Source organism: Megalops cyprinoides, chromosome 14 (assembly GCF_013368585.1).
Source record: "Megalops cyprinoides isolate fMegCyp1 chromosome 14, fMegCyp1.pri, whole genome shotgun sequence".
NCBI lineage: Eukaryota > Metazoa > Chordata > Actinopteri > Elopiformes > Megalopidae > Megalops > Megalops cyprinoides.
The window spans coordinates 982,340-1,000,441 of NC_050596.1; the positions used below are offsets into that span (position 1 = coordinate 982,340).

General features: G+C 41.1%; 1 pseudogene; it reads right to left on the reverse strand.

The window, feature by feature from the left end:
• Window positions 1–18,102, reverse strand: part of LOC118789158 — an 81,688-nt pseudogene that overhangs the window by 41,155 nt on the left and 22,431 nt on the right.

Here is an 18,102-nt window from a genome sequence, read left to right on the forward strand (position 1 = left end):
GATTGTACTCGTTTTTCTACAGTACTGTAGGTATTGGGGATGCAATTCTTCCGGACCTGACGGGGGCAGCATATACGCCTGTTTGGTTTTCAGTACTTGTTGCTTTTACTACTCATTGTACTTAGTGTTGTATTTGTATGGAGCATCATCATATCAAAAAATTCCTTGTAGGGGCAACCTTTTTGGCAATAAATTATATTCTGAAGTGTTCTAGTCTGCCAAAGGAAGAAGAATCACGCCAACCAGCACGGAGGAACAACAACACTTGGAAGATGGCGACAAGTGTAGCTGTAGCGACAGCTCCGCTTCGACTCGTCAAAAAGAAAGTAACAGTAAGAGAACAGTAAGAGTCATGTATGGAAGTACTTTGCTTTCGAGGCGGATCATCAGGGGCAGACATTAAGGTGAGTGAGTTTCAATCCATGTTAACATTACATTAACAACGTATCCAAAGTGTTATCCTTGTTATCCTTATCCTGAAATACACGTTACCATTATTTTTGTTTGAGACAGCTGGCATTGCTGTGTAGCCAGCTGTGTTCCATACGACGTTTGCAATGGCTAAACATTAAAGGCTACCATGTTTAGGTTAACGTAATGTAACCATAGCTCGTAGTAGTAGGCTACTGTCCTTACCGTTCCGTCTGTATCATCTGTCATCAAAATATAATGTTAACGTTTTAAATAAATATTTAAACTTAAAATGTAAACTACTGCTTGCACTCTGAGTATATAGGGGTGTGTGTGTAGTACATTGTGTGTGCAGCCCCCGCTGTTTTCTTAACAGTCATTGAGCTATACCTGATAACTGAACTCTCATACTTTTCCTTTCACAGTATTAGCCAGAGGAGGATGTCGACCAGGAGAGGCAGGAGCAAAGTCAGCAAACACATACACAGCCAACCATATTAGAAGCTTTTCAGAGGCACAGAACATATGATGCCACTGTTCTTTTTTGTAATGTTAATAGTTGTTTCTTTTTATTTATTAATTGAAGGCTATATGCCACTGTTGTTGTTTTATGTAATGTTCAAATGTTTTAATAAAGGAGTGTATGTTGAAGTACATGAGATTTATTGTTTTGTTTTTGTTTTTTACCGTGGTATAGAACTGGGTATCGAGAATAATGTAATTTCACTGGTATTGGTATCGACTCCTAAATTTCTGGTATCGTGACATGCCTAGTATGTACAGACCCTTTCTACTTCCAACAGTTTCAGGACCTGGAGGACATGGCAGAGCTTCTCATTCAGCTTTACTGATACAGGTTACAGGGTAACATATCAATTTATGATGAGATCAAAGTCAAGTTGAGAACTGGCCACCCAGACTTGTGGAAAACTGTGGAAAATAACTAGCAACTTCCTGAAGAAAACAAAGCTGGACTAGACAGGAACCAGCAGCACTGGTACCACCCCATCAGAGACAATGGAACGACATTCTAGACCAGGGGTGTCAAACTCATTTTCACTGAGGGCCACATCACTAAATTTCTAGGTCATCGAGGGCCAAATAATCGTTGACCATCCATTCAAAAAGGGCAACCATGAAATCTGCATGGCAGTACGATTCGTTTTTTCAAGACAGTTTGAACACCGTTTCATTGGGAATCAGTAAAACAACTACTAGGCTAATTTCCCATTTATTTTATTTGATTCCATTTCAATACATTTCCAACTTTTTTGTTTCATATCTTTTAACATAAAAAATATTACAGATTGGCGGTGATTGAGCCCTTTGGCTCGAATGAAGTTGACAGTTCTGATGACAACAGCCATGACATTGTCCATTTTCAGTGTTTTACAACAGAGTGCCTCTCTGTGGAGTATACAATGAAAATTCCAAAACTCACCCCCTCCAAACTGCTACACTTCCTCTCGAAGTCTGGCCACAACTCCAGCTTTCACACTGATCATTGATGGTGCGCCATCAGTCGCAAGACTTACGTATGGCGTCAGATTTATGTCAAAAGTCGCGAGCGCAGAAAACATTCTCGCGAGCGCAAGAAACATGCTCGCTTGGCCAGCGCAAAGCAGAAATTCTCTCGCGCGTGGTGGCTGCTTTGTGCGTGAGAATGTTTTCTGCGCTCGCAGCATGTTTCGTGTGCTCGCAAGTATATTTTCTGCGCTCGCGACTTTTGACATAAATCTGACGCCATACTTACGGCACAGGCCCAGTCTACTCCCAATTTATCCAATGATGCAGCGAGACTACTGAAGATGTCGCTAGCCGTAGTAGTGTCAGTCATGGGTACCAGTTCTACGAATTCCTCTGTGATGTTACAAGTAGAGTCAACACCTCTAATAAAAATCGCCGGCTGTGCCACATCCGTTATATCTGTACTTTCGTCAATTGCGACGGAAAAAGCAACAAATCCCTGAACTTTTTGAATGAGCTTTTGTGTCAGCTGTTCAGCGATGTCCTCAATCCATGCTAATGTAGCCACCAACTCCTTCACTTTCTCCTCCTGCAACTGGCCAGTGTAGCGATCATACTTCTCAGCGTGAGTAGTCTGGTAATGCCATCTAATATTATACTCCTTTGGAACAGCTACTTGCTGTGAGCAAACTAAACAGATACACTTACTGTTAACATCCCCAAAGAGGTGGGCGTTTGTCCATTTTTCCTGAAAGGCCAGACACTCTTTATCAACTTTTCTTAACTTTGACACCATTTTCTTGCCAGCAAGTAGCTAGCTCGCGATCTTTCTTTAGTCATGAAAGATGACTAGCTGATTAGTTGAAATAGGTTGTTGCCACCTAGTGGATGGATGACGAATTACGTTTTGTGGTAATTGTAAAGAGTTGACGGAAATAGTAGGGCCTGTATTACATCCTCTGGTTGATGTGCGGGCCGTTTTGAATCTTTGTGCAGGCCGGATGTGGCCCGCGGGCCGTATGTTTGACAACCCTGTTCTAGACAATAGGCTGGGTCCTTCCATGTGAAACTGTCAGCTCACATGGCATAATGCTGTCAGATTTTCCTGGATAAAGTGGACTAAGACAGTGCTGGCTCCCATTGGGTCCTCTCTCAAACCAAATTAATTACAGACATACCATTTTTTGCCTCCATTTAAGACAGTAACGTCTGACCTGGATGTAAACACAGTGTTGGCAAAAAGAAAAGTGAAAAAGGCTGTGACACAGACCTGGCTGTGACCCATGAATACCAAGATATCAGAACAAAGAGGTCCATAAAAGAAGAGGGAAGCAGTGAAGGAAAAAAAAAATGCACCTCAAGTTTGTTTAAAAAGATATTTGTACGTTTGTGCAATGTGGCCTTGGCATTTCTATCTGAATGGACACTGAGCAGAGAGGTTGAGCTCATATTAAAATTCTTCAAGCATCAATTATTGTGGACAAATTTTCGCTACATGTTTGCAAAAGTAATTAAGCATACATTTTGCTGCTCTGTTTTAGGTGGCAATTCGTTATGTCCCTCCTCTGAGAGAATTGCAAGTCAGGTCCATGACAAAAGGAAGAGCTGTTTCATCTTGTTAAAGCTGAAGGAGCTGGAATGCTGGTCATGGTTTCAGTCCCATGCATCACCCATAAATAGATGCAGCATATGTTCAAGACCTCTCAACCATTTGTTATCATAATGAAAATAATGTTACAGTTTGTTACAGCTCTGGCTTTTCTATATCAAGTACTACCCATGTGCGGGGCGGGAATAAAATATTACCATGAGCTGGATGCTAAACAGCACTACAATGCGTGCAATGTCAGCAAAGATTATGTCTTACTTAAAGTCCTGTTCACACTGGAATCAATTAGCTGTTGCTTGCAGTATTGAGAGGTAACACATGCATTAGCTTTACCAGGTGTAATTTGATAAAGGTCATTTGAGAATACCACACTCTCGATTTTTCACAGCGGCTCATCCTGGCGAGGAAGGATCCCTGTTACTGTTGGGCTTCGGGGACCCCAGCGAGGCCACCTTAGCACCATACAATGTCAATCCAACAATCAGACGCAGAACTGGAATTTCCTCAATGGATGAGATCAAAGCAGACCAAAAAAACTGGCCAAATTCACCCCGTCTCCAAATCTCAGGAGCACACCCAGCCTCCCCTCCCGACCTTAGAAAGCAGCTCCCACTCCAAAGGGAGAGGAGTTGAGGTGACTCCTCTGTAAGAACACTAAACAGGAAGAAGAGACACACATTAACTGGAGAGAGAGAGACAGAGAACAGTGCTGGAACACCAGGAGGATGTATTCACAGAATGGAGACAGACCTTTTTTGACATATATGGACCAGCTAGTCAGATTAGTGCATTGCACACTTAAAATTCTGCTGCTTTGTTTGTTGAAGTTGATTCTGATTTGCTCATTGGGGGTGTGGTCTAAAACGCATGGTCTGCATTGGAACACAGACAACACTGAAGCCTCCGGTGACCTACTAGACCCTGCTTGATGGGGAATGGACAAGAAACGGGAGCTGAGTAGTCACAATGGCCACAATAGAATGTCTGTGTAGTGGATCACTGAGCAGATTACACACTCCATGTTGTGTCCTGGTTACACTGAGTAATTAAAGCATAGCAAGTTGTACATCTTGTGCAGCAGACATAATCTTTAGAAAAGGTCTTTGACGGGAACAGTGCCATTACACAATCCAATTATTGCATGTGACTTACCCCTAGATTCAGTCATAACTGCTGGTTTGTCTTGAGGGAAGCTGCTATTCAAATAAATCTGTGTACAGTAAAGTAAAAGCTAGGGTCAATGAAAACCGCCAAGTCTTCATCCACTTGGTTTTTCTATGGCACTGGATTAGTGTTGGTGCACTCTCCACAGTGCCCTGGCTTGACGGCTGAGGTCCGGGGGTAGTTCACAGCAGAGTGAACATTTTTACATCTTAGTAACAGCACAAACATCACACCAACATCATGCGTGTGTCAGCTCTCTCTAGGAAGTTATTTTTCAGTAGGAGATACATGCCTAGAACAACTTGTCAGGATTTGTAGTGGAAGCAGGAACACTGCTGAATGGCCTGCTCTTGTCATTAAAACTTCTTATGTTGCCATGCTCTTTCATGTTCCCAAACCTGGTGGATTATTCCATACTGCTATGCTGCAAGGTGGGAACGTTGTTGAACCAGGCCGAGTAGGCAGAGACCACCTGTGTTTTCGTGGGAGCGACCTGGAAACTTGGCAAAATGAATGCCGAGCACCACCATTAATGCCAGGGCAGGGGGAATGTGAGGACATTCGCTCACCTGGCTGTGGTGGATGTTGATGTGTCTGTGGAACGAGGATGCTATGGGGACATCCAACTTGCTGGGTTGGCCCTCATCCTCCAGTTAGCCTGGAAAGCAGTGACACAGCGACAGCTACCAGACTAAGTGAGAGAAGACAGGCACTGTGGACCAAGGAGGGGCAAGGACACAGGATGGTGACAGCGGTGGGGAAGTCTGCCAAACTGAGAGGAAGCTGCTGTCACCGCTCGATGCCTGATATAACCTCTCTGGCTCTCTCTCCCTCTGTCCCATCTCTTTTCCTTCCTTCTCTAGCTTCCTCCCACTCACTTTCTCTCCCTTCCACACGCTCCTCTCCTTTTTATGTGAGAGATTATGAAACAGTGTCATGGCCAGTTCCTCCAAAGTTACATTCCTTGCCTGTGTGACTGTGGACCTAGTGGAAGGACAGGTGCTGTTCTGATTAATTTCCCCATGCTGGTTATTTACCTCTCATGGCTGAGGTGTGAGGCTGTAATGGACTGCTGTTCAAGCTGAGGATAGCATTTTGGATTAGGACAGCACTTACCATTGAAGAGGTTTCCATTCTCGACAGGCACAGAGCAGGGGACGGGGACGTGGCAGTGCGCGTGGGGGTAGATGGCGGTGTGGCTGTTGGCGTTCTTGCCCTGCAGAAATAAATATGATTGGTTTGTATCAGAAACATCTTTTGCACCTAAGTGAATATTATTAGCATAGTTCTGTATTTCGGGACCTCCAGAATGCCCTCCCATGAATTGCAAGGGCTGCCTGTATGATCTTATATCAAGGACCTGCATTCAGCAGCTTAGTAGAGCACCATGTTCAGCTTTGCTTACATTACCACAAGTCTATGCCATCTACTTGGAGATGCGTAGGCTGGCTATTTCCTTCTGTTACTGAGCTGGTGCCTCTCAGTGTAAAACATCTGATCTCTCTCATTCTCATATATTGTAACTGATCTCTCTCAGTGTCAGAGAGTTGGTATTGCTGGTCTCAACAGTTGCGTAGTTGATATCTCTCACTATTGGAGAGCTGGTTTCTCATTGTCACAAAGCTGATCTCTCATCCCACTTGTATCTCTTACTGCCAAAGAACATCAATCAACATGAGTGACAGCCTGCATTAAGAAAGGATACACTGCTTGGCAATTCCAGAAATTTCTCCCTACACCGTATCTAAGGCGTCCTTGGCTCCAAAGGTCACAACCAACACAGAGCATTAATTTGAAGCCCTCTCTGATGCTGCCTGTTTGTCTGCAGCAAGGACAGGGAGCAAGGTGACTCATCCTTGGAGACCAGAGAGCTAGTCCTGTCTGTGCAGTCTGGATTCCACTCAGTCCCACTTCTCCACATCTCATGTTCATTCATTATTGATCTCCCAGTCCTCAAACACAGGGCAGAGAACAAACAGGGGCTCTAGGGGTGCCAGAAATCATATAGCTCTTCTATACCTTCTCCTGTGTGAATCCCTGCCTGTGTGTATACTGTGCTGATATTGTTGAGTGATATTTCCTGACCGCACGCACACACGCATGCACACGCGCACACGCGCACACACACACACACAAAACCTCTCCACAGCAGAGGAAGAACATCTCGCTCGACTCAGATACCTGGCTGTCTAATAGAGACGAGGAGTGCAATAATTAAGGAGAATGTTAAAACAGGATGTTCTGGGCTCAGACACATATGGCCCCTTCAACTAAAACACTTCCCATTGTAGATAAAAACCCAGTTTCTGTTGGTAAATCTGTAATGCATGTGGCAATAAAAATGCACCGTAAAAGCCAGGTGAGCATTTTACTACAGCAATGAATCATGGGCCACATGAAGGCCTGTTCTGACCTGCACCTCCCCAGATGAATCTCATGCATCTCCCTCTTATTAAGAGAGGTTTGTGTTCAGATTGCACCTCATGCCTTGCAACGCTGGCTGCATGCTGCCAAAACAAGCCCACCGATAGGCATTTGGTGTCTGTAACTCTCAGGCCACCAAATAGGTTAGACCAGGCAGCCAAAAAACAGAAAAACTCATATAACCGTCCTCAGAGCCCTTGGGCACTGCAGTCCATGGCTAATGGGGTTTTGTGACTTATGCACTGTAAACCCAAATTAGTAATCATTACTAAAGCTGTGCGTGGTAACCGATTGCCCTGGGATGTTGAGTTTTTACAAAATCAAAAACTAAAAAATTCAAGCTCTGGTTACATAAAGTCTTGCGTCAAAGATAATCCATTACTAAAGAACTCAAGTCCTGAAAGCTAATGTTTACGAGTAATTAACTGAACGATTACTTGCATATATTAGTAATCATTACTCATTTTTATCAGTATTTATTTCTTGTTTATTAGTATTTATAACTCATGTTTATCAGTATTTATTACTCATGTCTATTAGTTAGAATTATTAAATGTAAATTGTAATTATAATCTTTTTTACATTAGACAATTGTATACTATCTGTTGTTACATAAACAAAATGACAATTAGATTTTTACCTACAAATTTATTGCAAAAACATTTTAAACATTGCGAGTAAAGTGCTTAGTCTGCATGTAACCAATAAAAACAACAATTTTTAACATTTCAAACATTTTGAATATAAAAATAACACTAAATCTAAGTAAAGTGCTATGTAAAAAACATTCTAAGAATTCTTCCAACATTTAAAACCTTGTGCAAACATGCTTAAATAACATCTTATAAAATAAAACTGAGGTAGCATTTATATAGGACACACATTTCACTTTGACAAGTGAACTGGGGAACTGCTTGATAAGAATGAGCATCCCTACTTTGTACATTTTTTAAATTTGGAACTACCATGGTGGCACATAACAATTGTTTAAAACAAGTAATGAACAGGAAGGTTTCTGTTTCACAGTTTAAATGTCTGTACCACACATCAATGCCTTCACATTTGAATAAATTAACTTTGGTTCATCACGGTGGCTACAAATTGGCACTACAGTGGCACTACAAACAGTACCTGCACCATTTTACACTAGTTGGTTTTTCAGTGTTTGAAGCCTCGGCTTCAACACACTGTTTCCCAAAGAAAAGAATACCGTTTGAATGAACTGGAGGGTATTTCTCATTTTTTTGGGGTAATCTAGGTGAAGTCCATATGTAAGGCCAAAAAGGAGACACACAGCATCTGGCAGGGTCGTCAGGTTTTCCAGAACAACTTCACCCTCAATGACAATTTTCATGCTCATTGGGTGAAGATCTGACGGCGGGGGAGAAACACCTTCAGGATAAACCAAACAGATCCCAACGTCCATTTGGCCAAAGGAGTCATCACCATCCTACAGATAAACATAAAATGATTGCCAGAAATATAGCAATTAGTGAATAAAATTAATTAATTTCAACAGACTACCATTGCAAATGACAGAACAGGAATTGCATGAAAAGCATTTTATACTGACAAAATAAGTAGTATTTAGTCAAGCATTTTCAAATTTTCTAACATTTTAAAATCAATATTGGTCTAGGGACTATTTGAAGGAACGTTTTGTTTCATTCTGTCACTATTTGACTGAAATGGGAAAACTTTAATTACATGGTTGTTTATATATGATATTATTTAATACAGGACAGTCACAGTCAGCACTGCACATAAACACAGGGTTTGTCAGGGTTATTTGAGATTGTGTATCCTATTCAGTGGACTGTGGGCAAAATGCTCATCCACCTTTCTGTACAGGTCAGTGTGAGTTAAATGGGAATAATTGGTATTAGAATTTCAGATAAATTGAGTGATCAGTAAGATATACAGATATTGCATATAATCATGTTATTAAAATAAAACTCCTCCTGTCCTATACAAATACACTTACAGAGCCTTTCCTTCATACCTCTCACACACTATCGGGTCAGAAATGTGAAAACACATATTGGTTTGTCATGATGAACAAAAAAAAAAAAAATCTGTTGCTATAGAAAAAAAAAAACAAAATCCTTGTTTTACTCCATCATCCGTACAGCTGTCTACAGACTTTCTGTCTTTGACCTACAGATTCTACACTTTGGTAAAAATCTATAATTAATATTAGGATTAGATCTTGTTTCAGAAATCCTGGTGGAGGATACGGAAAAGGTGTTGTAGAAGCCTATGCAGAATATTGAACTACACGCTATAATTCTAATTTTATAATGGAAGATTATCTGCAAATTGTCTGAGGGTGGCATTTCATATAACAAGCAGGTTTCAAACTTGTTTGCAATTATAATTCATTTTGGTTATGTCAAGAATAATCTAGCATTTTTAGTTAAATTAAGATCATTTATGGACTGGCTTGAGCTCTTAATGTATGATAGTTGTAAATTTCACCTTTTTAAAATTACATAATAAATGTAAAATTATAAAAGTTGCACATTATGAACTAACTGAACACTTACAAAGCTAGATTTGAAGAACTCGGATGGATTGTCACCGAGTAAGTGGGGAAGGCCTCTTAGTACAACGGTCCGTTTTTCTGTGGGATCCAGTGACTGTAAGACAGAAAATGGATAACTGATTCATTAAATGAAAAACAGTTTCATATATGCAGATGCTAACACAGACAGACTCACATACACAAACACTGAGATACATACAGACAGGCAATGTGTTTCCTTTGTTGTTTTGTTCAGCAAATAAAGTATTACCTGCATTTGCTGCAACAGCTGTCCTAAAAGTTCACCCACGTTGCCCTTCTTGGCTTTGAAAATGTCCAGAAGTCGGGTAGTGTGGTCATCAAGGGCAGAATAAAATTCCTGCTGCAGGTCTTTTCCCACAATCCTTTTGAATTCCAGACAAATCTAATAAAAAGAATAAATAAAACAAGGAAGACATTAGTGTGCTGTACAACTGGAGAGCAACTGACCACATAAAACTATTTATGCATACCTGATCATTTGTAAACAGTGCAGGCCAGCATTTCATCACAAGACTGACTGGTGGTGCCGTCACTACAACTTCATTCCTCCTCAAGGCAAAAGTCAGGTCCATATGTTGTTTTATCAGTCTTCCATTTGGCGTTTTTTTTTTCATTTCGTCCTCCATTTCGGTGCGTGCTTGTTCAAGCCTCGTCTCATTAAACCCTTCTGGAAAATTTGGCAAAAAGTTGAGTTCTCCCTTTTTTGGTTTCTTTATTGACTTATTGACAGGAGCATCTTGGGCGTGGCGCCCCCGTTTGCCAGCATTTACAGAAACATCTCGACATCCAGATCTGCTTCTCTTCCTTCTATAATTGGCCATTTTGTAAGTTATGCTGTTCTTCCATCCACTGCAACCACTTACTGAAGCACTCTCCCTAAGAGAAGGATGTTTGCGGATTAGGGATTTGGCTACACTTTCATATTGTTGACTGGTCGGGTAAGCTGTGTAGCTGTACATGTGTTCAGCAATCTTTTCCAGCATTTCATGCTTCATGTCTTTTGGGACTTTTTTAAAGACAGAACCATCCTCAAGATGTTTCAGATCAGCTTGTCTAAGGCGATACTCCACATTTACAGAAAAATTTGGGATATCAAAAATCAAAGGCCATTCTTCTTGCCATTCTATTGATGATGAAGATACTGAAGAAATCTCTGTATCTGCCGAACTGTTTAGGTCCTCACTAACAGCACCACTCCCGATTGGGGTCAATTCTAACTGGGGAATTATTTTTAAAGTGGGTTTGTCTGGAAGGTCACTGACATCAGTTAGATTGCACAGTTCAAAATTGAACTCAGGATCTTGAAACTGAAGATCAAATGAGTACTGCAATCCAAGGGAGACTTGCAACATGCTCTTTAAATGTTCCATAGATGTGGGTCTGGTTTCCAGTGTCACTTTTCGTATATCTGCTTCAGTAAAGATGACCCTCATCGTCATTTTCTCAGGTGCCGCCATCTATAGGAAACAATTCACATTAGGTATGTGAGGAGAACTCTTCAAGTTGTACATTTCAAGACAATGTGACGCCTCAGTGTTACGATTTGACTGTCTCCATATCTGTATGCTGAAAGGGGAAATGCATCATTCAAATTTTTTTGTTCCAGTACAGTAAAACTGTTTTCTTCACAAAGCTCAAAACATCGTAGGTGCTCATGATACCATGAAGTCATGTTGCTGCAAAGAAACATTAGCTCTGAGTTTAGGACAAAAATCTCTTTTATCTGTTTGAATTCAGGCAGTGCTGAACATGAACCTGCAGATACAATCATGCCGGCACTATATTGAATTCCATCTGCAAAAGCAGTGGACACAGCAAGGACTGTGGTTAGTCCTGGGACCTTTTGACCAAGAATGGTCTGCACATTTTCTGGGTAAGACGTTATTACTGATGTGGTAACCTTGTGAATCTCAATTGCTGGTTTGAAAAATGAGCTTCCATTTAAATAGTATGCCATTAACTTTTGATGCTTGAGTGACATAGTCAGAGCTACATTTTTGTAGTTTTGGGCAGTACGGATAACTTTCTTGAAGAATTTGTGTTTCCCTTCAAAACGCATTGTCCAGACATGGGAAAGAGGACCAAAAGCCATAATGAGGTCAGGGTAATGTTCAATGAAGTGATGCTTTGGATGCAACCTGTATTGTGGGAATGTGTTTTGTAGAAGTTGCCGGTGTTCTAACAGTTTGTTTCGTAGAATGTCGACTGATTCTACTGTGTGACTTGTGGCTAAAGCAAGTTCAATGATGTCTTTGAGGAGTAGGAGTACTTCCCAGGCATCTTCGCCCTCTGGCACCATGTGACCTATCAGTAAGGGTAGCAACCTTATGAGGGCAGAGTTTTCATGGGCATTTCCACCTATGGTCCCTTTTGCCTGAAAGCCCGGTGTAATGGGTTGAGGCTGGTCCATCTTATCATAAGAAGTATATGGAAAGGTCTTAATTGCATTATTAAGGACCTCCAATGTGAAAAATCTCTTGGAAATCAAGTGTGACAAGCAAAGAGACAATTCTGCAGGCACAACACCTTCAAGAAGATCATGCAGTATATCAGGGGGGTAGCCTGTAACGGCATGAAAATGAGCCAGGGACTCAGTCAGCACACACATTTTTTTAACTCCATAATCTTTTGCTAAAGTGGCGTCTTGCTGGACTTCCTGTACTTGCTGGTTGTACATTTGTGCACTTCGTGGTGTAAATGAGCCTGGACATATCTCTTTTTCTTGGATCTCGTGTCTCGATGCCATGCAGAATCGGCAGAAGCGCTCAACCAAAAATCTCTCAAAAAATCCTGCCAGTGAATGAGAAGCCAAGTTATCTGCAGCCACATATAGAATAGTACCTTTGACAAATGACCCCAACTTGTCAACATAGACACCTTGTTGCTCCAAAGACTGTAGATCTTTTAATAGTGGTTCAAGAACTTTTCCATAACCATGTTCTTTCACATGTGTGGCTTTGCACAAAAGTGCTAGCTGGATGGAGTGCAATGTGGATCGGTCCTTTGAAGGGAGATTGGCAATAACCCAGTAAACTGCAGTCATTTTGTGTTTTTTCTTGGATGTGCCCAAAGGATTTGAAACTTCAAAATCATCAATATACAATCCAAGTGAAATTTTGAAACCATCTCCTTGAAACATCTCATTTTTAGTGTAGTGTAAGCCATCTCTGTATGTCAAGTACTCATGAGGCAGTGACTGCGGTACTTCTAAAGCCTTGTTAATGATATCAGTCTTGTTCAACATTGCCTGTAGCATTGCATTTAGAGGAACGTATACAGCAGTGTCTTTTTTAAATCTGTCAATGATGAACTCCACTGGCTGCACAACAGGAAAAGTTCTATTTTGGTACATTTCTCTCCTCTTATTTGTTGATAGAGAACCGCCTTTGCCACAAAATTTTTCTATGGCATTAGTCTTTGTGATGGCAGTCACCAACTCGTTTACCGTGGCATTACTGTGTACCATGTGTTGTTTTAAAATGTCATTTACAGACTTGTTCAACAGTGGTTCTGACAATGCATTGATCTGTACAAGTTGTTCAATGACTTCTTGTATTGATCGCTGTAGGATAGTTTCCATTTTTAAAAAAAGCAGGGCCAAGTTCTCTTCAAGCTGTTTCTCTAGATCATTGTGGTCATCATTGGGATCCCCATTATCCTCACAATCCTCAATTGCTGCATCATTCAATATATTATCCCCTATGTTTACAGTATCGTTACTCCAAGAGACAATTTCAGTCTTGAACATCCTCCAGTTATGCTTTTTGTGTTCTCTGCTCTTGTGGGCATTGAATGTGGAATACACATTGGTTTCAAAATCGCATCCATTAAATGGACAGGTAACTTTGTGATGAACTTTTAGATGTGTACTTCGAAGATGTTTGAAAAACATATCATCTGTGCAGCATGCCACAAAATCACACTGCTGACATGAAAATTGTATACGCTCTTGAGGTTGGACTGCACAATGGACAAGTGAGCCTTTAGTGAATTGATTGAATGAAATGTACAGGGACAATCTCTGTACAAACATGGAAAGGGAACTGTTCTACTATAGCTTCCATGTTTTAGTCTGTAGTGTCTGAGCAAGAATCCCCTCTTATCACATTTCAACTCACAATATTTACAGCTCCACAGCATGTTGGATAGCCACCTGTAAAACAGAAAATATGTTTTAGCATTCAAATCCAACCCAAGTAGAAAAAAAGCATAATTTTAGAGAAAAAAATTACCAGTCTAGGTTTTAATCTATTTTGCAATCATTGCAATGATATACTTCTACTTTTAATGACAAAAATAGAATGAACCAACAAGCATTTAGCAGGGATGTACCATTTTAAAAAAAATCCTCAAATTCAGTTTTGTTTTGGATAGCAAAGCACTGCCAAAGCACACACACACTTCTAAAATATTTTAACTACAACTTGATAGTAGAAAAATACATTGTAAAAAATATGTATTTGCTAAAGTAGCAACCAAATCAAATGTGGTGGTTAGGGGGGAAAAAAACAATTGAAACAAATTGAATGCGTTAACACAGTTAAACTGCCAATCAAAATTCACAGCATAAAGACAGATTAACAGACTGTATATTTCCCACAGAATGACACAAATTACATTTTTTGCTTCATGGTTTTATATCTGAATATTTTTATTCTGAATTTCTAAATTTCATTGGCTACATAGTGTGTTGTTTGTAATCAACAAATTTTTAACTAATGATAAATAGATGTATTACTGCTGACACGGTGATCTGACTCAGACTTTTTTTAATTACGTCTGTATTTTAACAAGGGGGGTGAACGGGATGTAAATGCGCAAAGGAACAGAGCACACTGGGAAACGTAGTACAGACATGTTTAATGCAACTTTTAGGCGGTTTTTTATAACTGAATTATACATCATCTCGCGGGTCAACAAAAATTACCTTGCAGGCCTTGTGGTTGCCACATGTGAATTAAAGCATGTGGTAAATTATTCAGAAAGCTAATGTTACCAATTACTACCCCTTAGCATTAACTGTTCTCTGTTAGCGGCTAACAGTTAGGCCTAACAGATTGCGCAATGTGGCTAACGGTTAACCTTAGGTTCGCTACAAGCCTTAACCACTATTTTATTCAGTTCCTAAAGAATAACAACCAAGGGCTCCCATATCACCTATGGGAGCACTCCGCTTTGGTCGTAGATCAGGAAGGATTCTACTTTGTGGAAGACGCTCACCTCTCCTCCTGTGTAAGTACCTCAGGGAGACCATAGAAATTATTGCTGTCCGGATCAGACACCTCCAAACCAGTCAAAGAGTAAGCTGGAACAACCCTTTCTTGCCCCATTGTCCGCAACAGGAAATTGGTTCTTCTACCAGTAATGTTCAGCTTCTGCATTAGATGTTCAGAACAGAATGTGGCCGAACTACCAGGATCCAGAAAAGCATAGGTTGTTATGATGCAGTTTCCTTTTGCAGACTTCACCTTGACAGGAAGGATGGATAACACACATCTGCCCTTACCGACCCCTGTATTTGCATGTTTGGAGCAAAGACAGCTGTTTCTCAGACACCTTTAATTTCTCCTGAGCTATTTGCCTTTTGATGTGAAGCACGGTGGGGTGAGTTTGACCACAAACTTTACATGTTGAGCGCCTGTCACAGTCCTTGCTCATGTGACCGTCACGTAAGCATGCAAAGCAAACTCCCCTATCCCTCAGAAAGAGAATTTTGTCCCTGTGCATCTTTCCTTTGAACTGCTTACACTCCTCCATTGGGTGGCGACGAGCACAGCAAAGGCATCTCACTTCCTCAGTCTTTCCCGGGTCTGAAGTTAACTCCTTTCCTTCCTCAGACACGTCTATAGATGTCACAGCAGTGGCCACAATGCTTCTCTTTACTTGGTTTCTGGGCTGTAATTCAGACCTACTGAGAGTTTTTATCTCAGTTGCACCAGATGATGGATCCTGTATGTCACCAAACAGAGGGTCAGATAGAATTTTGACATGGCGTTCAATAAACTGGACAAGATCAGTGATGTGAGCTCTATGGTTAGTTAATTCCATGATGTCATGTGCTTTAGTTCTCCATTGCTCTCTCATTTTAAATGGCAGTTTTGAGACAACGGTCCTTATGTTTACAGGCATGTCCAGTTCCTGCACATATTGTAGCTCTTCCATTACGTTACAGCAGCCACGCAAAAATAAGGAGTAGGCTTGAAGTGCTTTCACATCCTCAGACTTAATTGTTTGCCAGGCCAAGGCCCTTTTCATATAAGCAGTTGCGATTTTGTATGGATTCTGTAAAGGAATGGACGAGAGGGCGCCACTGAGGGCTCCTGGGTCAGGCCAAAAACTCAGAGTGCGAGTGAATAAGATGGACAAAAAAGTAATTTTTATTTTTGGTTTAATGTTAAAACTAATCAATAGGAGTCCATATTCAAAGTTCAAATAACACAAAAATAGTTTTAAGTAGAAAAAGAAAGAAAAAGGCAAACAAAAAAATAGTAATCTCTGAACGCAAATAACTACAAAACAAAGTACAAAATCTGCTAGGTCTCTCTTGAAAAGGCAGAGAACAATATTACAGCAGCAGTACTCACAGTCCAACATCCAACACTAGACTCCCTCCATGAGACTAGACAGACAGACATATCCCAGGTGACCAGCACCATTCACATAAAGGGGGGGAACATAAAACAATCAATCAACACAAACAACATGACAAATCCTGATGCAGCATCATAACACCCTACAACATTTAAACAGCAGATTTTAGCCAAAGTACAATTCAACAAAATGACACATGAGGATTAAAACGGAGGCGGCTTGATCAGGGCCGTCTCTGTCACCCCTCATGGCCACAAGCAAGGTAAACTGGGCCAATCGTGGCCGGAACGAAATAAACGCTACGCTGTTTCCCCACGGCACTCCTTTGCCACCGGAGAGACACTTGCCAACACTGAGGAGCAGCATTCAACACGGTATGACTATGCTACGTTGTTCTTTTTTTTTTTTTTTTTAATGCACTCAAGTTTGCGCGCCTACTTAAGCACAATAAAAATGTTTTAAAGCATAATCACAAGATTGTCTAGCGTTTTCATTCACCGTTATAAAACGTAGATTTCGTGGGCGACAACATTAAGTCCGTCAATAGCGGCATCGCATTGACTTAAACTTGATGGCTCTTATCGGCATCTGTCAGCGTGTGTGTGTTTGCAAGTGTCGCGGAGTTCACATAAAGGGCACTCAAGTTTGCGCGCCTACTTAAGCACAATAAAAATGTTTTAAAGCATAATCACAAGATTGTCTAGCGTTTTCATTCACCGTTATAAAACGTAGATTTCGTGGGCGACAACATTAAGTCCGTCAATAGCGGCATCGCATTGACTTAAACTTGATGGCTCTTATCGGCATCTGTCAGCGTGTGTGTGTTTGCAAGTGTCGCGGAGTTCACATAAAGGCAACTCGTGCCCAAGGAAGGCAGTGGACATGTGCGGTCTCTCCATGACCGTCACAGATTCCCAAAGTGTTCCTGCAGAAGACCCTTCGCCACTGCATAGCTATGCTCAGGCACCATATGCTGACAGCTACGCACCAACTCTTGTGGCTGTCCTCTGGTGAACTGCTCTATATAATACAAACAGTCTGCACTCCCTGCCTTTTCCTCTACTCCTTGTTCAAAGGCTTTCATGAATGCTCTGTATTGGAGAGGATCCCCATCAAATGTTGGAATCTCTCGTAGTGGCAGAGACGACAAACGATGCTGTTGCACCAGGGCTGCTGTGATATCATATTGCCTTTACATAATGGCAAGTATGTCTTTGGATGGACTTCCACTGATTGGATGATATACGAATTGCCTTTCCTCATCCTCTTGCTGCATAATTTTTCGCTGGTATTGAAAGTCAGAGGTTTCCAAGTTTTCCGGCTGTAGCTCATTGGGCCTGTGCTGATGTTTTGAAGCATCTTTGCACCACTGCTCACTGCTCAAAATTGCCTTTTGCGCACGTCCGGTGATAGTGTTATTAGGTAGTAATGGTCCTTTTGTCAAGTCATTTTGTTGTGTAGGTCTCCATAATCCAGTTTGTATTCCTTTGCCATAGGATTTAAGACATTGAGAGATTCGAATCTCGTTTTTTCCTTTTCCACATAGTGGAAATTCATGCCATTTGAGGGTGCTAGAGAACAACTTCTCTGATCAGACGCCTGCAATATGGCCAATTTAGCAGAGGATGCAGCTAACTCTGTGTCCAAGTCAAGCTGCTCTCTTTTCCTCCTTAACTGTTGTTCTTGCTCCTCAAGAGCATGTCTTTCCTTTAAAACTGCAGCTCGAGCAACAAGTGCAGCCCTATCAGCCTCAGCTTTTTTCCTGGCTGAGGATGTACTAGATTTCCTACTGCTAACGCTTTCTTGAATTGAGCGCTTACTACCAGCATTAGACACACTATCATTTTGATTGACATCATCCCCATTATTA